The sequence below is a fragment of the Lissotriton helveticus genome, chromosome 10, assembly GCF_964261635.1.
Source record: "Lissotriton helveticus chromosome 10, aLisHel1.1, whole genome shotgun sequence".
NCBI classification, from domain to species: Eukaryota; Metazoa; Chordata; class Amphibia; order Caudata; family Salamandridae; genus Lissotriton; species Lissotriton helveticus.
Genome location: NC_136071.1, coordinates 402,480,861 through 402,502,858, shown reverse-complemented (window position 1 = coordinate 402,502,858; position 21,998 = coordinate 402,480,861).

Below are 21,998 nucleotides of genomic sequence, written 5' to 3'. Positions count from 1 at the left end.
GAAATTGGTCAAAAGTGACGCTTCTGAGTAAGCAAAACTCTGTAAAAATGACAATTTTGGTAACTGTGAGGGTTTAAAAAGTGGTTATTCAACATGAGGCCCGATCCAAATAACATTTTGAATAATTTTTGGTAGAGTCCATAAAATCAATTTTATGATGAAAAACTATGACCCCGGACCAGTCGAACGTACTAAAAAAAATTAACAAAAAAAACCACAAAAATTACATAAAATTTAAATAAAAAAAAAATGATGAAATTTTAACATTTAATCTTTTGACTTTAAATTACTGTTGGATGTGAATTATTACTTTTTCAACTAAAATAAGTGTGTTTAAAGTGATTTCTGTGCCTGAAATTGGTCAAAAGTGAAGCTTCTGAGTAAGCAAAACTCTGTAAAAATGACAATTTTGGTAACTGTGAGGGTTTTAAAAGTGGTTATTTAACATGAGGCCCGATCCAAATGACATTTTGAATAATTTTTGGTAGAGTCCATAAAATCAATTTTATGATGAAAAACTATGACCCCGGACCAGTCGAACATACAAAAAAAAAAATAATTTAACAAAAAAAAAAAATAATAATAATAATTTCAATAAAAAAATGATGAAATTTTAACATTTAATCTTTTGACTTTAAATTACTGTTGGATGTGAATTATTACTTTTTCAACTAAAATAAGTGTGTTTAAAGTGACTTCTGTGCCTGAAATTGGTCAAAAGTGAAGCTTCTGAGTAAGCAAAACTCTGTAGAAATGACAATTTTGGTAACTGTGAGGGTTTAAAAAGTGGTTATTCAACATGAGGCCCGATCCAAATGACATTTTGAATCATTTTTGGTAGAGTCCATAAAATCAATTTTATGATGAAAAACTATGACCCCGGACCAGTCGAATGTACAAAAAAAAAAAAATTAACAAAAAAAAAAAAAAAAAATTTAACAAAAAAAAAAATGATGACATTTTAACATTATCAGCCTGATTCATCAATATCCTGTTTTGCGAGCCCCTAATAGCGAATCATAGCGATTCGCTATTAAGGACTCGCAAAACGGTATTCATGTAGGAATTGCTAAATAAATAGCGATTCCTACACATTCCTTATTTGCGAGTAGCAAATTGCTAATCGCAAATAAGGAAAAACTCCCCATTCATTCCTATGGGCCAAACGGCCCATAGGAATGAATGGGGAGTATTCCTTATTTGCGATTAGCAATTTGCTACTCGCAAATAAGATAGCGATTTGAAGGGTGCCAGGGGTGTCCAAAGGACACCCTGTAGCACCCCTTAAATGCACATTTGAACAGATGTTGCGCACACACATGTCCAAAGGACATGTGTGTGTGTAACATGCAAAAGAAAAAAATGCACTTAAGTGCTTTTTACACTATTTTCGCAATTTACCACCAAGTCAGACTTGGTGGTAAATTGAGACCAAATATTGCAATTTCGCAATTTCTAATTGGTTGATGAATTGCATTTAAGGAATCTCTATTAGAGATTCCTTAAATCCAATTCCTCGCAAATATGCGAATTCTTAAATAGCGATTTTTTCATTTGGGATGATGAATCCCAAATGCAAAAATTGCACTCGCAAAAGGCAAGATTCTGAGAATCTTGCCCTTTGCGAGTGCAATTTAGCTTGATGAATCAGGCTGTTAATCTTTTGACTTTAAATTACTGTTGGATGTGAATTATTACTTTTTCAACTAAAATAAGTGTGTTTAAAGTGACTTCTGTGCCTGAAATTGGTCAAAAGTGAAGCTTCTGAGTAAGCAAAACTCTGTAAAAATGACAATTTTGGTAACTGTGAGGGTATAAAAAGTGGTTATTCAACATGAGGCCCGATTCAAATGACATTTTGAATCATTTTTGGTAGAGTCCATAAAATCAATTTTATGATGAAAAAGGATGACCCCAGACCAGTCGACCATACAACAATAAAAAAAAAATAGGAAAAAAAATGATAATTTTTTTTTTTTTAAATTTAACCAAATTTTTAAAAAAATGATTACATTTTAACATTTAATCTTTTGACTTTAAATTACTGTTGGATGTGAATTATTACTTTTTCAACTAAAATAAGTGTGTTTAAAGTGACTTCTGTGCCTGAAATTGGTCAAAAGTGAAGCTTCTGAGTAAGCAAAACTCTGTAGAAATGACAATTTTGGTAACTGTGAGGGTTTAAAAAGTGGTTATTCAACATGAGGCCCGATCCAAATGACATTTTGAATCATTTTTGGTAGAGTCCATAAAATCAATTTTATGATGAAAAACTATGACCCCGGACCAGTCAAACGTACAAAAAAAAAAATTAACAAAATAAAAAAAAAAAAGAACATTTAAATAAAAAAAATTATGAAATGTTAACATTTAATCTTTTGACTTTAAATTACTGTTGGATGTGAATTATTACTTTTTCAACTAAAATAAGTGTGTTTAAAGTGATTTCTGTGCCTGAAATTGGTCAAAAGTGAAGCTTCTGAGTAAGCAAAACTCTGTAAAAATGGCAATTTTGGTAACTGTGAGGGTTTAAAAAGTGGTTATTCAACATGAGGCCCGATCCAAATGACATTTTGAATCATTTTTGGTAAAGTCCATAAAATCAATTTTATGATGAAAAACGATGACCCCGGACCAGTCGAACATACAATAAAAAGAAAAAATGAAAAAAAGATGATAAAACAAAAAAATTTTAAAAAAAAATTAACAAAATAAAAAAAAAATGATGAAATTTTAACATTTAATCTTTTGACTTTAAATTACTGTTGGATGGGAATTATTACTTTTTCAACTAAAATAAGTGTTTTTAAAGTGATTTCTCTGCCTGAAATTGGTCAAAAGTGAAGCTTCTGAGTAAGCAAACTCTGTAAAAATGACAATTTTGGTAACTGTGAGGGTTTTAAAAGTGGTTATTTAACATGAGGCCCGATCCAAATGACATTTTGAATCATTTTTGGGAGAGTCCATAAAATCAATTTTATGATGAAAAACTATGACCCCGGACCAGTCGAACATACAAAAAAAAAAGAATTTAACAAAATAAAAAAAAAAAATAATAATTTCAATAAAAAAATGATTAAATTTTAACATTTAATCTTTTGACTTTAAATTACTGTTGGATGTGAATTATTACTTTTTCAACTAAAATAAGTGTGTTTAAAGTGATTTCTGTGCCTGAAATTGGTCAAAAGTGAAGCTTCTGAGTAAGCAAAACTCTCTAAAAATTAAAATTTTGGTAACTGTGAGGGTTTAAAAAGTGGTTATTCAACATGAGGCCCGATCCAAATGACATTTTGAATCATTTTTGGTAGAGTCCATAAAATCAATTTTATGATGAAAAACGATGACCCCTGACCAGTCGAACATACAACAATAAAAAAAAAATTGAAAAAAAGATGATAACATTTTTTTTTTTAAATTTAACAAAATTAAAAAAAAAAAAAAATGATGAAATTTTAACATTTAATCTTTTGACTTTAAATTACTGTTGGATGTGAATTATTACTTTTTCAACTAAAATAAGTGTGTTTAAAGTGATTTCTGTGCCTGAAATTGGTCAAAAGTGAAGCTTCTGAGTAAGCAAAACTCTGTAAAAATGACAATTTTGGTAACTGTGAGGGTTTAAAAAGTGGTTATTCAACATGAGGCCCGATCCAAATGACATTTTGAATCATTTTTGGTAGAGTCCATAAAATCAATTTTATGATGAAAAACTATGACCCCGGACCAGTCGAATGTACAAAAAAAAAAAAATTTAACTAAAAAAAAAAAAAAAAATTAACAAAAAAAAAATGATGACATTTTAACATTATCAGCCTGATTCATCAATATCCTGTTTTGCGAGCCCCTAATAGCGAATCATAGCGATTCGCTATTAAGGACTCGCAAAACGGTATTCATGTAGGAATTGCTAAATAAATAGCGATTCCTACACATTCCTTATTTGCGAGTAGCAAATTGCTAATCGCAAATAAGGAAAAACTCCCCATTCATTCCTATGGGCCAAAAGGCCCATAGGAATGAATGGGGAGTATTCCTTATTTGCGATTAGCAATTTGCTACTCGCAAATAAGATAGCGATTTGAAGGGTGCCAGGGGTGTCCAAAGGACACCCTGTAGCACCCCTTAAATGCACATTTGAACAGATGTTGTGCACACACATGTCCAAAGGACATGTGTGTGTGTAACATGCAAAAGAAAAAAATGCACTTAAGTGCTTTTTACACTATTTTCGCAATTTACCACCAAGTCAGACTTGGTGGTAAATTGAGACCAAACATTGCAATTTCGCAATTTCTAATTGGTTGATGAATTGCATTTAAGGAATCTCTATTAGAGATTCCTTAAATCCAATTCCTCGCAAATATGCGAATTCTTAAATAGCGATTTTTGCATTTGGGATGATGAATCCCAAATGCAAAAATTGCACTCGCAAAAGGCAAGATTCTGAGAATCTTGCCCTTTGCGAGTGCAATTTAGCTTGATGAATCAGGCTGTTAATCTTTTGACTTTAAATTACTGTTGGATGTGAATTATTACTTTTTCAACTAAAATAAGTGTGTTTAAAGTGACTTCTGTGCCTGAAATTGGTCAAAAGTGAAGCTTCTGAGTAAGCAAAACTCTGTAAAAATGACAATTTTGGTAACTGTGAGGGTATAAAAAGTGGTTATTCAACATGAGGCCCGATTCAAATGACATTTTGAATCATTTTTGGTAGAGTCCATAAAATCAATTTTATGATGAAAAAGGATGACCCCAGACCAGTCGACCATACAACAATAAAAAAAAAAAGGAAAAAAAATGATAATTTTTTTAAATTTAACCAAATTTTAAAAAAAATGATTACATTTTAACATTTAATCTTTTGACTTTAAATTACTGTTGGATGTGAATTATTACTTTTTCAACTAAAATAAGTGTGTTTAAAGTGACTTCTGTGCCTGAAATTGGTCAAAAGTGAAGCTTCTGAGTAAGCAAAACTCTGTAGAAATGACAATTTTGGTAACTGTGAGGGTTTAAAAAGTGGTTATTCAACATGAGGCCCGATCCAAATGACATTTTGAATCATTTTTGGTAGAGTCCATAAAATCAATTTTATGATGAAAAACTATGACCCCTGACCAGTCAAACGTACAAAAAAAAAATTAACAAAATAAAAAAAAAAAAAGAAAATTTAAATAAAAAAAATTATGAAATGTTAACATTTAATCTTTTGACTTTAAATTACTGTTGGATGTGAATTATTACTTTTTCAACTAAAATAAGTGTGTTTAAAGTGATTTCTGTGCCTGAAATGGGTCAAAAGTGAAGCTTCTGAGTAAGCAAAACTCTGTAAAAATGGCAATTTTGGTAACTGTGAGGGTTTAAAAAGTGGTTATTCAACATGAGGCCCGATCCAAATGACATTTTGAATCATTTTTGGTAGAGTCCATAAAATCAATTTTATGATGAAAAACGATGACCCCGGACCAGTCGAACATACAATAAAAAGAAAAAATGAAAAAAAGATGATGAAACAAAAAAATTTAAAAAAAATTAACAAAATAAAAAAAAAATGATGAAATTTTAACATTTAATCTTTTGACTTTAAATTACTGTTGGATGTGAATTATTACTTTTTCAACTAAAATAAGTGTTTTTAAAGTGATTTCTCTGCCTGAAATTGGTCAAAAGTGAAGCTTCTGAGTAAGCAAACTCTGTAAAAATGACAATTTTGGTAACTGTGAGGGTTTTAAAAGTGGTTATTTAACATGAGGCCCGATCCAAATGACATTTTGAATCATTTTTGGTAGAGTCCATAAAATCAATTTTATGATGAAAAACTATGACCCCGGACCAGTCGAACGTACAAAAAAAAAAAATTAACAAAATTAAATTAAAAAATTAAAAAATTAAATAAAAATAAAATGATGAAATTTTAACATTCAATCTTTTGACTTTAAATTACTGTTGGATGTGAATTATTACTTTTTCAACTAAAATAAGTGTGTTTAAAGTGATTTCTGTGCCTGAAATTGGTAAAAAGTGAAGCTTCTGAGTAAGCAAAACTCTGTAAAAATGACAATTTTGGTAACTGTGAGGGTTTAAAAAGTGGTTATTCAACATGAGGCCCGATCCAAATGACATTTTGAATCATTTTTGGTAGAGTCCATAAAATCAATTTTATGATGAAAAACGATGACCCCTGACCAGTCGAACATACAACAATAAAAAAATTAAAAAATTGAAAAAAAGATGATAACATTTTTTTTTTTAATTTAACAAAATAAAAAAATTAAAAAAATGATGACATTTTTACATTTAATCTTTTGACTTTAAATTACTGTTGGATGTGAATTATTACTTTTTCAACTAAAATAAGTGTGTTTAAAGTGATTTCTGTGCCTGAAATTGGTCAAAAGTGAAGCTTCCGAGTAAGCAAAACTCTGTAAAAATGACAATTTTGGTAACTGTGAGGGTTTAAAAAGTGGTTATTCAACATGAGGCCCGATCCAAATGACATTTTGAATCATTTTTGGTAGAGTCCATAAAATCAATTTTATGATGAAAAAGGATGACCCCGGACCAGTCGAACATACAATAAAAAAAAATTGAAAAAAAATGATAAAACATTTTTTTTTTTAAATTTAACAAAATTCAAAAAAAAAATGATGAAATTTTTACATTTAATCTTTTGACTTTAAATTACTGTTGGATGTGAATTATTACTTTTTCAACTAAAATAAGTGTGTTTAAAGCGATTTCTGTGCCTGAAATTGGTCAAAAGTGAAGCTTCCGAGTAAGCAAAACTCTGTAAAAATGACAATTTTGGTAACTGTGAGGGTTTAAAAAGTGGTTATTTAACATGAGGCCCGATCCAAATGACATTTTGAATCATTTTTGGTACAGTCCATAAAATCAATTTTATGATGAAAAACGATGACCCCTGACCAGTCGAACATACAACAATAAAAAAATAAAAAATTTGAAAAAAAGATGATAACATTTTTTTTTTTAATTTAACAAAATAAACAAATTTAAAAAATGATGACATTTTTACATTTAATCTTTTGACTTTAAATTACTGTTGGATGTGAATTATTACTTTTTCAACTAAAATAAGTGTGTTTAAAGTGATTTCTGTGCCTGAAATTGGTCAAAAGTGAAGCTTCTGAGTAAGCAAAACTCTGTAAAAATGACAATTTTGGTAACTGTGAGGGTATAAAAAGTGGTTATTCAACATGAGGCCCGATCCAAATGACATTTTGAATAATTTTTGGTAGAGTCCATAAAATCAATTTTATGATGAAAAAGGATGACCCCAGACCAGTCGACCATACAACAATAAAAAAAAAATAGGAAAAAAAATGATAATTTTTTTTTTTTTTAAATTTAACCAAATTTTAAAAAAAATGATTACATTTTAACATTTAATCTTTTGACTTTAAATTACTGTTGGATGTGAATTATTACTTTTTCAACTAAAATAAGTGTGTTTAAAGTGACTTCTGTGCCTGAAATTGGTCAAAAGTGAAGCTTCTGAGTAAGCAAAACTCTGTAGAAATGACAATTTTGGTAACTGTGAGGGTTTAAAAAGTGGTTATTCAACATGAGGCCCGATCCAAATGACATTTTGAATCATTTTTGGTAGAGTCCATAAAATCAATTTTATGATGAAAAACTATGACCCCGGACCAGTCAAACGTACAAAAAAAAAAATTAACAAAATAAATAAAAAAAAGAACATTTAAATAAAAAAAATTATGAAATGTTAACATTTAATCTTTTGACTTTAAATTACTGTTGGATGTGAATTATTACTTTTTCAACTAAAATAAGTGTGTTTAAAGTGATTTCTGTGCCTGAAATTGGTCAGAAGTGAAGCTTCTGAGTAAGCAAAACTCTGTAAAAATGGCAATTTTGGTAACTGTGAGGGTTTAAAAAGTGGTTATTCAACATGAGGCCCGATCCAAATGACATTTTGAATCATTTTTGGTAAAGTCCATAAAATCAATTTTATGATGAAAAACGATGACCCCGGACCAGTCGAACATACAATAAAAAGAAAAAATGAAAAAAAGATGATAAAACAAAAAAATTTAAAAAAAATTAACAAAATAAAAAAAAAATGATGAAATTTTAACATTTAATCTTTTGACTTTAAATTACTGTTGGATGGGAATTATTACTTTTTCAACTAAAATAAGTGTTTTTAAAGTGATTTCTCTGCCTGAAATTGGTCAAAAGTGAAGCTTCTGAGTAAGCAAACTCTGTAAAAATGACAATTTTGGTAACTGTGAGGGTTTTAAAAGTGGTTATTTAACATGAGGCCCGATCCAAATGACATTTTGAATCATTTTTGGGAGAGTCCATAAAATCAATTTTATGATGAAAAACTATGACCCCGGACCAGTCGAACATACAAAAAAAAAAGAATTTAACAAAATTAAAAAATAATAATAATAATTTCAATAAAAAAATGATGAAATTTTAACATTTAATCTTTTGACTTTAAATTACTGTTGGATGTGAATTATTACTTTTTCAACTAAAATAAGTGTGTTTAAAGTGATTTCTGTGCCTGAAATTGGTCAAAAGTGAAGCTTCTGAGTAAGCAAAACTCTCTAAAAATTAAAATTTTGGTAACTGTGAGGGTTTAAAAAGTGGTTATTCAACATGAGGCCCGATCCAAATGACATTTTGAATCATTTTTGGTAGAGTCCATAAAATCAATTTTATGATGAAAAACGATGACCCCTGACCAGTCGAACATACAACAATAAAAAAAATTTGAAAAAAAGATGATAACATTTTTTTTTTTAAATTTAACAAAATTAAAAAAAAAAAAAAATGATGACATTTTAACATTTAATCTTTTGACTTTAAATTACTGTTGGATGTGAATTATTACTTTTTCAACTAAAATAAGTGTGTTTAAAGTGATTTCTGTGCCTGAAATTGGTCAAAAGTGAAGCTTCTGAGTAAGCAAAACTCTGTAAAAATGACAATTTTGGTAACTGTGAGGGTTTAAAAAGTGGTTATTCAACATGAGGCCCGATCCAAATGACATTTTGAATCATTTTTGGTAGAGTCCATAAAATCAATTTTATGATGAAAAACTATGACCCCGGACCAGTCGAATGTACAAAAAAAAAAAAATTTAACTAAAAAAAAAAAAAAAAAATTTAACAACAAAAAAATGATGACATTTTAACATTATCAGCCTGATTCATCAATATCCTGTTTTGCGAGCCCCTAATAGCGAATCATAGCGATTCGCTATTAAGGACTCGCAAAACGGTATTCATGTAGGAATTGCTAAATAAATAGCGATTCCTACACATTCCTTATTTGCGAGTAGCAAATTGCTAATCGCAAATAAGGAAAAACTCCCCATTCATTCCTATGGGCCAAAAGGCCCATAGGAATGAATGGGGAGTATTCCTTATTTGCGATTAGCAATTTGCTACTCGCAAATAAGATAGCGATTTGAAGGGTGCCAGGGGTGTCCAAAGGACACCCTGTAGCACCCCTTAAATGCACATTTGAACAGATGTTGTGCACACACATGTCCAAAGGACATGTGTGTGTGTAACATGCAAAAGAAAAAAATGCACTTAAGTGCTTTTTACACTATTTTCGCAATTTACCACCAAGTCAGACTTGGTGGTAAATTGAGACCAAATATTGCAATTTCGCAATTTCTAATTGGTTGATGAATTGCATTTAAGGAATCTCTATTAGAGATTCCTTAAATCCAATTCCTCGCAAATATGCGAATTCTTAAATAGCGATTTTTGCATTTGGGATGATGAATCCCAAATGCAAAAATTGCACTCGCAAAAGGCAAGATTCTGAGAATCTTGCCCTTTGCGAGTGCAATTTAGCTTGATGAATCAGGCTGTTAATCTTTTGACTTTAAATTACTGTTGGATGTGAATTATTACTTTTTCAACTAAAATAAGTGTGTTTAAAGTGACTTCTGTGCCTGAAATTGGTCAAAAGTGAAGCTTCTGAGTAAGCAAAACTCTGTAAAAATGACAATTTTGGTAACTGTGAGGGTATAAAAAGTGGTTATTCAACATGAGGCCCGATTCAAATGACATTTTGAATCATTTTTGGTAGAGTCCATAAAATCAATTTTATGATGAAAAAGGATGACCCCAGACCAGTCGACCATACAACAATAAAAAAAAAATAGGAAAAAAAATGATAATTTTTTTAAATTTAACCAAATTAAAAAAAAAATGATTACATTTTAACATTTAATCTTTTGACTTTAAATTACTGTTGGATGTGAATTATTACTTTTTCAACTAAAATAAGTGTGTTTAAAGTGACTTCTGTGCCTGAAATTGGTCAAAAGTGAAGCTTCTGAGTAAGCAAAACTCTGTAGAAATGACAATTTTGGTAACTGTGAGGGTTTAAAAAGTGGTTATTCAACATGAGGCCCGATCCAAATGACATTTTGAATCATTTTTGGTAGAGTCCATAAAATCAATTTTATGATGAAAAACTATGACCCCTGACCAGTCAAACGTACAAAAAAAAAATTAACAAAATAAAAAAAAAAAAAGAAAATTTAAATAAAAAAAATTATGAAATGTTAACATTTAATCTTTTGACTTTAAATTACTGTTGGATGGGAATTATTACTTTTTCAACTAAAATAAGTGTTTTTAAAGTGATTTCTCTGCCTGAAATTGGTCAAAAGTGAAGCTTCTGAGTAAGCAAACTCTGTAAAAATGACAATTTTGGTAACTGTGAGGGTTTTAAAAGTGGTTATTTAACATGAGGCCCGATCCAAATGACATTTTGAATCATTTTTGGGAGAGTCCATAAAATCAATTTTATGATGAAAAACTATGACCCCGGACCAGTCGAACATACAAAAAAAAAAGAATTTAACAAAATTAAAAAATAATAATAATAATTTCAATAAAAAAATGATGAAATTTTAACATTTAATCTTTTGACTTTAAATTACTGTTGGATGTGAATTATTACTTTTTCAACTAAAATAAGTGTGTTTAAAGTGATTTCTGTGCCTGAAATTGGTCAAAAGTGAAGCTTCTGAGTAAGCAAAACTCTCTAAAAATTAAAATTTTGGTAACTGTGAGGGTTTAAAAAGTGGTTATTCAACATGAGGCCCGATCCAAATGACATTTTGAATCATTTTTGGTAGAGTCCATAAAATCAATTTTATGATGAAAAACGATGACCCCTGACCAGTCGAACATACAACAATAAAAAAAATTTGAAAAAAAGATGATAACATTTTTTTTTTTAAATTTAACAAAATTAAAAAAAAAAAAAAATGATGACATTTTAACATTTAATCTTTTGACTTTAAATTACTGTTGGATGTGAATTATTACTTTTTCAACTAAAATAAGTGTGTTTAAAGTGATTTCTGTGCCTGAAATTGGTCAAAAGTGAAGCTTCTGAGTAAGCAAAACTCTGTAAAAATGACAATTTTGGTAACTGTGAGGGTTTAAAAAGTGGTTATTCAACATGAGGCCCGATCCAAATGACATTTTGAATCATTTTTGGTAGAGTCCATAAAATCAATTTTATGATGAAAAACTATGACCCCGGACCAGTCGAATGTACAAAAAAAAAAAAATTTAACTAAAAAAAAAAAAAAAAAATTTAACAACAAAAAAATGATGACATTTTAACATTATCAGCCTGATTCATCAATATCCTGTTTTGCGAGCCCCTAATAGCGAATCATAGCGATTCGCTATTAAGGACTCGCAAAACGGTATTCATGTAGGAATTGCTAAATAAATAGCGATTCCTACACATTCCTTATTTGCGAGTAGCAAATTGCTAATCGCAAATAAGGAAAAACTCCCCATTCATTCCTATGGGCCAAAAGGCCCATAGGAATGAATGGGGAGTATTCCTTATTTGCGATTAGCAATTTGCTACTCGCAAATAAGATAGCGATTTGAAGGGTGCCAGGGGTGTCCAAAGGACACCCTGTAGCACCCCTTAAATGCACATTTGAACAGATGTTGTGCACACACATGTCCAAAGGACATGTGTGTGTGTAACATGCAAAAGAAAAAAATGCACTTAAGTGCTTTTTACACTATTTTCGCAATTTACCACCAAGTCAGACTTGGTGGTAAATTGAGACCAAATATTGCAATTTCGCAATTTCTAATTGGTTGATGAATTGCATTTAAGGAATCTCTATTAGAGATTCCTTAAATCCAATTCCTCGCAAATATGCGAATTCTTAAATAGCGATTTTTGCATTTGGGATGATGAATCCCAAATGCAAAAATTGCACTCGCAAAAGGCAAGATTCTGAGAATCTTGCCCTTTGCGAGTGCAATTTAGCTTGATGAATCAGGCTGTTAATCTTTTGACTTTAAATTACTGTTGGATGTGAATTATTACTTTTTCAACTAAAATAAGTGTGTTTAAAGTGACTTCTGTGCCTGAAATTGGTCAAAAGTGAAGCTTCTGAGTAAGCAAAACTCTGTAAAAATGACAATTTTGGTAACTGTGAGGGTATAAAAAGTGGTTATTCAACATGAGGCCCGATTCAAATGACATTTTGAATCATTTTTGGTAGAGTCCATAAAATCAATTTTATGATGAAAAAGGATGACCCCAGACCAGTCGACCATACAACAATAAAAAAAAAATAGGAAAAAAAATGATAATTTTTTTAAATTTAACCAAATTTAAAAAAAAATGATTACATTTTAACATTTAATCTTTTGACTTTAAATTACTGTTGGATGTGAATTATTACTTTTTCAACTAAAATAAGTGTGTTTAAAGTGACTTCTGTGCCTGAAATTGGTCAAAAGTGAAGCTTCTGAGTAAGCAAAACTCTGTAGAAATGACAATTTTGGTAACTGTGAGGGTTTAAAAAGTGGTTATTCAACATGAGGCCCGATCCAAATGACATTTTGAATCATTTTTGGTAGAGTCCATAAAATCAATTTTATGATGAAAAACTATGACCCCTGACCAGTCAAACGTACAAAAAAAAAATTAACAAAATAAAAAAAAAAAAAGAAAATTTAAATAAAAAAAATTATGAAATGTTAACATTTAATCTTTTGACTTTAAATTACTGTTGGATGTGAATTATTACTTTTTCAACGAAAATAAGTGTGTTTAAAGTGATTTCTGTGCCTGAAATGGGTCAAAAGTGAAGCTTCTGAGTAAGCAAAACTCTGTAAAAATGGCAATTTTGGTAACTGTGAGGGTTTAAAAAGTGGTTATTCAACATGAGGCCCGATCCAAATGACATTTTGAATCATTTTTGGTAGAGTCCATAAAATCAATTTTATGATGAAAAACGATGACCCCGGACCAGTCGAACATACAATAAAAAGAAAAAATGAAAAAAAGATGATAAAACAAAAAAATTTAAAAAAAATTAACAAAATAAAAAAAAAAAAAGAAAATTTAAATAAAAAAAATTATGAAATGTTAACATTTAATCTTTTGACTTTAAATTACTGTTGGATGTGAATTATTACTTTTTCAACGAAAATAAGTGTGTTTAAAGTGATTTCTGTGCCTGAAATGGGTCAAAAGTGAAGCTTCTGAGTAAGCAAAACTCTGTAAAAATGGCAATTTTGGTAACTGTGAGGGTTTAAAAAGTGGTTATTCAACATGAGGCCCGATCCAAATGACATTTTGAATCATTTTTGGTAGAGTCCATAAAATCAATTTTATGATGAAAAACGATGACCCCGGACCAGTCGAACATACAATAAAAAGAAAAAATGAAAAAAAGATGATAAAACAAAAAAATTTAAAAAAAATTAACAAAATAAAAAAAAAATGATGAAATGTTAACATTTAATCTTTTGACTTTAAATTACTGTTGGATGTGAATTATTACTTTTTCAACTAAAATAAGTGTTTTTAAAGTGATTTCTCTGCCTGAAATTGGTCAAAAGTGAAGCTTCTGAGTAAGCAAACTCTGTAAAAATGACAATTTTGGTAACTGTGAGGGTTTTAAAAGTGGTTATTTAACATGAGGCCCGATCCAAATGACATTTTGAATCATTTTTGGTAGAGTCCATAAAATCAATTTTATGATGAAAAACTATGACCCCGGACCAGTCGAACGTACAAAAAAAAAAAATTAAACAAAATTAAATTAAAAAATTAAAAAATTAAATAAAAATAAAATGATGAAATTTTAACATTCAATCTTTTGACTTTAAATTACTGTTGGATGTGAATTATTACTTTTTCAACTAAAATAAGTGTGTTTAAAGTGATTTCTGTGCCTGAAATTGGTAAAAAGTGAAGCTTCTGAGTAAGCAAAACTCTGTAAAAATGACAATTTTGGTAACTGTGAGGGTTTAAAAAGTGGTTATTCAACATGAGGCCCGATCCAAATGACATTTTGAATCATTTTTGGTAGAGTCCATAAAATCAATTTTATGATGAAAAACGATGACCCCTGACCAGTCGAACATACAACAATAAAAAAATTAAAAAATTGAAAAAAAGATGATAACATTTTTTTTTTAATTTAACAAAATAAAAAAATAAAAAAAATGATGACATTTTTACATTTAATCTTTTGACTTTAAATTACTGTTGGATGTGAATTATTACTTTTTCAACTAAAATAAGTGTGTTTAAAGTGATTTCTGTGCCTGAAATTGGTCAAAAGTGAAGCTTCCGAGTAAGCAAAACTCTGTAAAAATGACAATTTTGGTAACTGTGAGGGTTTAAAAAGTGGTTATTCAACATGAGGCCCGATCCAAATGACATTTTGAATCATTTTTGGTAGAGTCCATAAAATCAATTTTATGATGAAAAAGGATGACCCCGGACCAGTCAAACATACAATAAAAAAAAATTGAAAAAAAATGATAAAACATTTTTTTTTTAAATTTAACAAAATTCAAAAAAAAAAATGATGAAATTTTTACATTTAATCTTTTGACTTTAAATTACTGTTGGATGTGAATTATTACTTTTTCAACTAAAATAAGTGTGTTTAAAGTGATTTCTGTGCCTGAAATTGGTCAAAAGTGAAGCTTCCGAGTAAGCAAAACTCTGTAAAAATGACAATTTTGGTAACTGTGAGGGTTTAAAAAGTGGTTATTCAACATGAGGCCCGATCCAAATGACATTTTGAATCATTTTTGGTAGAGTCCATAAAATCAATTTTATGATGAAAAAGGATGACCCCGGACCAGTCGAACATACAACAATAAAAAAAAATAGTAAAAAAATGATAAAACATTTTTTTTTTTAATTTAACAAAATTCAAAAAAAAAAAGGATGAAATTTTTACATTTAATCTTTTGACTTTAAATTACTGTTGGATGTGAATTATTACTTTTTCAACTAAAATAAGTGTGTTTAAAGTGATTTCTGTGCCTGAAATGGGTCAAAAGTGAAGCTTCTGAGTAAGCAAAACTCTGTAAAAATGGCAATTTTGGTAACTGTGAGGGTTTAAAAAGTGGTTATTCAACATGAGGCCCGATCCAAATGACATTTTGAATCATTTTTGGTAGAGTCCATAAAATCAATTTTATGATGAAAAACGATGACCCCGGACCAGTCGAACATACAATAAAAAGAAAAAATGAAAAAAAGATGATAAAACAAAAAAATTAAAAAAAAATTAACAAAATAAAAAAAAATGATGAAATTTTAACATTTAATCTTTTGACTTTAAATTACTGTTGGATGTGAATTATTACTTTTTCAACTAAAATAAGTGTTTTTAAAGTGATTTCTCTGCCTGAAATTGGTCAAAAGTGAAGCTTCTGAGTAAGCAAACTCTGTAAAAATGACAATTTTGGTAACTGTGAGGGTTTTAAAAGTGGTTATTTAACATGAGGCCCGATCCAAATGACATTTTGAATCATTTTTGGTAGAGTCCATAAAATCAATTTTATGATGAAAAACTATGACCCCGGACCAGTCGAACGTACAAAAAAAAAAAATTAACAAAATTAAATTAAAAAATTAAAAAATTAAATAAAAATAAAATGATGAAATTTTAACATTCAATCTTTTGACTTTAAATTACTGTTGGATGTGAATTATTACTTTTTCAACTAAAATAAGTGTGTTTAAAGTGATTTCTGTGCCTGAAATTGGTCAAAAGTGAAGCTTCTGAGTAAGCAAAACTCTGTAAAAATGACAATTTTGGTAACTGTGAGGGTTTAAAAAGTGGTTATTCAACATGAGGCCCGATCCAAATGACATTTTGAATCATTTTTGGTAGAGTCCATAAAATCAATTTTATGATGAAAAACGATGACCCCTGACCAGTCGAACATACAACAATAAAAAAACTTAAAACATTGAAAAAAAGATGATAACATTTTTTTTTTTAATTTAACAAAATTAAAAGAAAAAAAAATGAAGACATTTTAACATTTAATCTTTTGACTTTAAATTACTGTTGGATGTGAATTATTACTTTTTCAACTAATATAAGTGTGTTTAAAGTGATTTCTGTGCCTGAAATTGGTCAAAAGTGAAGCTACTGAGTAAGCAAAACTCTGTAAAAATGACAATTTTGGTAACTGTGAGGGTTTAAAAAGTGGTTATTCAACATGAGGCCCGATCCAAATGACATTTTGAATCATTTTTGGTAGAGTCCATAAAATCAATTTTATGATGAAAAACGATGACCCCGGACCAGTCGAACATACAACAATAAAAAAGATAATAAATAAAATGATTAAAAAAAAGAATAAAAAAAAATTACAAAAATTAAAAAAAATTAAAAAAAAAATTTAAATAAAAAAAATGATGAAATTTTAACATTTAATTTTTTGACTTTAAATTACTGTTGGATGTGAATTATTACTTTTTGAACTAAAATAAGTGTGTTTAAAGTGATTTCTGTGCCTGAAATTGGTCAAAAGTGAAGTTTCTGAGTAAGCAAAACTCTGTAAAAATGACAATTTTGGTAACTGTGAGGGTTTAAAAAGTGGTTATTCAACATGAGGCCCGATCCAAATGACATTTTGAATAATTTTTGGTAGAGTCCATAAAATCAATTTTATGATGAAAAACAATGACCCCTGACCAGTCGTACATACAACAATAAAAAAATAAAAAAATGATAATTTTTTTTTTTTAATTTTGTTAAATTAAACAAAAAAATGATGACATTTTTACATTTAATCTTTTGACTTTAAATTACTGTTGGATGTGAATTATTACTTTTTCAACTAAAATAAGTGTGTTTAAAGTGATTTCTGTGCCTGAAATTGGTCAAAAGTGAAGCTTCTGAGTAAGCAAAACTCTGTAAAAATGACAATTTTGGTAACTGTGAGGGTTTAAAAAGTGGTTATTCAACATGAGGCCCGATCCAAATGACATTTTGAATAACTTTTGGTAGAGTCCATGAAATCAATTTTATGATGAAAAACGATGACCCCTGACCAGTCGAACATACAACAATAAAAAAAGTAAAAAAATTGAAAATAAAGATGATACATTTTTTTTTAAATTTAACAAAATAAAAAAAATAAAAAAATGATGACATTTTAACATTTAATCTTTTGACTTTAAATTACTGTTGGATGTGAATTATTACTTTTTCAACTAAAATAAGTGTGTTTAAAGTGATTTCTGTGCCTGAAATTGGTCAAAAGTGAAGCTTCTGAGTAAGCAAAACTCTGTAAAAATGACAATTTTGGTAACTGTGAGGGTTTAAAAAGTGGTTATTCAACATGAGGCCCGATCCAAATGATATTTTGAATCATTTTTGGTAGAGTCCATAAAATCAATTTTATGATGAAAAACTATGACCCCGGACCAGTCGAATGTACAAAAAAAAAAAAAATTCACAAAAAAAAAAAAAATTAAATAAAAAAAAAAATGATGAAATTTTAACATTTAATCTTTTGACTTTAAATTACTGTTGGATGTGAATTATTACTTTTTCAACTAAAATAAGTGTGTTTAAAGTGACTTCTGTGCCTGAAATTGGTCAAAAGTGAAGCTTCTGAGTAAGCAAAACTCTGTAGAAATGACAATTTTGGTAACTGTGAGGGTTTAAAAAGTGGTTATTCAACATGAGGCCCGATCCAAATGACATTTTGAATCATTTTTGGTAGAGTCCATAAAATCAATTTTATGATGAAAAACGATGACCCCCTGACCAGTCGAACATACAACAATAAAAAAATAAAAAATGTAAAAAAAAGATGATAAATTATTATTTTTTTTTAATTTAACAAAATTAAATAAAAAAAATGATGACATTTTAACATTTAATCTTTTGACTTTAAATTACTGTTGGATGTGAATTATTACTTTTTCAACTAAAATGAGTGTGTTTAAAGTGATTTCTGTGCCTGAAATTGGTCAAAAGTGAAGCTTCTGAGTAAGCAAAACTCTGTAAAAATGACAATTTTGGTAACTGTGAGGGTTTAAAAAGTGGTTATTCAACATGAGGCCCGATCCAAATGACATTTTGAATCATTTTTGGTAGAGTCCATAAAATCAATTTTATGATGAAAAAGGATGACCCCGGACCAGTCGAACATACTACAATAAAAAAAAATGGAAAAAAAATGATAAAACATTTTTTTTTTTTATTTAACAAAATTTAAAAAAAAATTATGACATTTTTACATTTAATCTTTCGACTTTAAATTACTGTTGGATGTGAATTATTACTTTTTCAACTAAAATAAGTGTGTTTAAAGTGATTTCTGTGCCTGAAATTGGTCAAAAGTGAAGCTTCCGAGTAAGCAAAACTCTGTAAAAATGACAATTTTGGTAACTGTGAGGGTTTAAAAAGTGGTTATTTAACATGAGGCCCGATCCAAATGACAATTTGAATCATTTTTGGTACAGTCCATAAAAATAATTTTATGATGAAAAACTATGACCCCGGACCAGTCGAACGTACAAAAAAAAAAATGTACAAAATTAAATAAAAAAAAATAAAAAAAATTAAATAAAAAGAAAATGATGAAATTTTAACATTCAATCTTTTGACTTTAAATTACTGTTGGGTGTGAATTATTGCTTTTTCAACTAAAATAAGTGTGTTTAAAGTGATTTCTGTGCCTGAAATTGGTAAAAAGTGAAGCTTCTGAGTAAGCAAAACTCTGTAAAAATGAAAATTTTGGTAACTTTGAGGGTTTAAAAAGTGGTTATTCAACATGAGGCCCGATCCAAATGACATTTTGAATCATTTTTGGTAGAGTCCATAAAATCAATTTTATTATGAAAAACGATGACCCCTGACCAGTCGAACATACAACAATAAAAAAAAATTGAAAAAAAGATGATAAAAAAAATTAAAAAATAATTTAACAAAATTAAAAGAAAAAAAAAATGAAGACATTTTAACATTTAATCTTTTGACTTTAAATCACTGTTGGATGTGAATTATTACTTTTTCAACTAATATAAGTGTGTTTAAAGTGATTTCTGTGCCTGAAATTGGTCAAAAGTGAAGCTACTGAGTAAGCAAAACTCTGTAAAAATGACAATTTTGGTAACTGTGAGGGTTTAAAAAGTGGTTATTCAACATGAGGCCCGATCCAAATGACATTTTGAATCATTTTTGGTAGAGTCCATAAAATCAATTTTATGATGAAAAACGATGACCCCGGACCAGTCGAACATACAACAATAAAAAAGATAATAAATAAAATGATAAAAAAAAAGAATTAAAAAAAATTAAAAAAAAAAATAAAAAAAAAACATTAAATAAAAAAAATGATGAAATTTTAACATTTAATCTTTTGACTTTAAATTACTGTTGGATGTGAATTATTACTTTTTCAACTAAAATAAGTGTGTTTAAAGTGATTTCTGTGCCTGAAATTGGTCAAAAGTGAAGTTTCTGAGTAAGCAAAACTCTGTAAAAATGACAATTTTGGTAACTGTGAGGGTTTAAAAAGTGGTTATTCAACATGAGGCCCGATCCAAATGACATTTTGAATAATTTTTGGTAGAGTCCATAAAATCAATTTTATGATGAAAAACAATGACCCCTGACCAGTCGAACATACAACAATAAAAAAATAAAAAAATTGAAAAAAAGATGATAATTTTTTTTTTTTTAATTTTGTTAAATTAAAAAAAAAAATGATGACATTTTAACATTTAATCTTTTGACTTTAAATTACTGTTGGATGTGAATTATTACTTTTTCAACTAAAATAAGTGTGTTTAAAGTGATTTCTGTGCCTGAAATTGGTCAAAAGTGAAGCTTCTGAGTAAGCAAAACTCTGTAAAAATGACAATTTTGGTAACTGTGAGGGTTTAAAAAGTGGTTATTCAACATGAGGCCCGATCCAAATGATATTTTGAATCATTTTTGGTAGAGTCCATAAAATCAATTTTATGATGAAAAACTATGACCCCGGACCAGTCGAATGTACAAAAAAAAAATAATTTAACCAAAAAAAAATGATGAAATTTTAACATTTAATCTTTTGACTTTAAATTACTGTTGGATGTGAATTATTACTTTTTCAACTAAAATAAGTGTGTTTTAAGTGACTTCTGTGCCTGAAATTGGTCAAAAGTGAAGCTTCTGAGTAAGCAAAACTCTGTAGAAATGACAATTTTGGTAACTGTGAGGGTTTAAAAAGTGGTTATTCAACATGAGGCCCGATCCAAATGACATTTTGAATCATTTTTGGTAGAGTCCATAAAATCAATTTTATGATGAAAAACGATGACCCCTGACCAGTCGAACATACAACAATAAAAAAATAAAAAATTTGAAAAAAAGATGATAATTTTTTTTTTTTTTTAAATGTAACAAAATTAAATAAAAAAAAAATGATGACATTTTTACATTTAATCTTTTGACTTTAAATTACTGTTGGATGTGAATTATTACTTTTTCAACTAAAATAAGTGTGTTTAAAGTGATTTCTGTGCCTGAAATTGGTCAAAAGTGAAGCTTCCGAGTAAGCAAAACTCTGTAAAAATGACAATTTTGGTAACTGTGAGGGTTTAAAAAGTGGTTATTTAACATGAGGCCCGATCCAAATGACAATTTGAATCATTTTTGGTACAGTCCATAAAATCAATTTTATGATGAAAAACTATGACCCCGGACCAGTCGAACGTACAAAAAAAAAATATTTTACAAAATTAAATTAAAAAAAATAAAAAAATTAAATAAAAAGAAAATGATGAAATTTTAACATTCAATCTTTTGACTTTAAATTACTGTTGGATGTGAATTATTGCTTTTTCAACTAAAATAAGTGTGTTTAAAGTGATTTCTGTGCCTGAAATTGGTAAAAAGTGAAGCTTCTGAGTAAGCAAAACTCTGTAAAAATGACAATTTTGGTAACTTTGAGGGTTTAAAAAGTGGTTATTCAACATGAGGCCCGATCCAAATGACATTTTGAATCATTTTTGTTAGAGTCCATAAAATCAATTTTATGATGAAAAACGATGACCCCGGACCAGTCGAACATACAACAATAAAAAAGATAATAAATAAAATGATTAAAAAAAAGAATAAAAAAAAATAAAAAAAAAAAAAAAAAAAAATTAAATAAAAAAAATGATGAAATTTTAACATTTAATCTTTTGACTTTAAATTACTGTTGGATGTGAATTATTACTTTTTCAACTAAAATAAGTGTGTTTAAAGTGATTTCTGTGCCTGAAATTGGTCAAAAGTGAAGTTTCTGAGTAAGCAAAACTCTGTAAAAATGACAATTTTGGTAACTGTGAGGGTTTAAAAAGTGGTTATTCAACATGAGGCCCGATCCAAATGACATTTTGAATAATTTTTGGTAGAGTCCATAAAATCAATTTTATGATGAAAAACAATGACCCCTGACCAGTCGAACATACAACAATAAAAAAATAAAAAAATTGAAAAAAAGATGATAATTTTTATTTTTTTTATTTTGTTAAATTAAAAAAAAAAATGATGACATTTTAACATTTAATCTTTTGACTTTAAATTACTGTTGGATGTGAATTATTACTTTTTCAACTAAAATAAGTGTGTTTAAAGTGATTTCTGTGCCTGAAATTGGTCAAAAGTGAAGCTT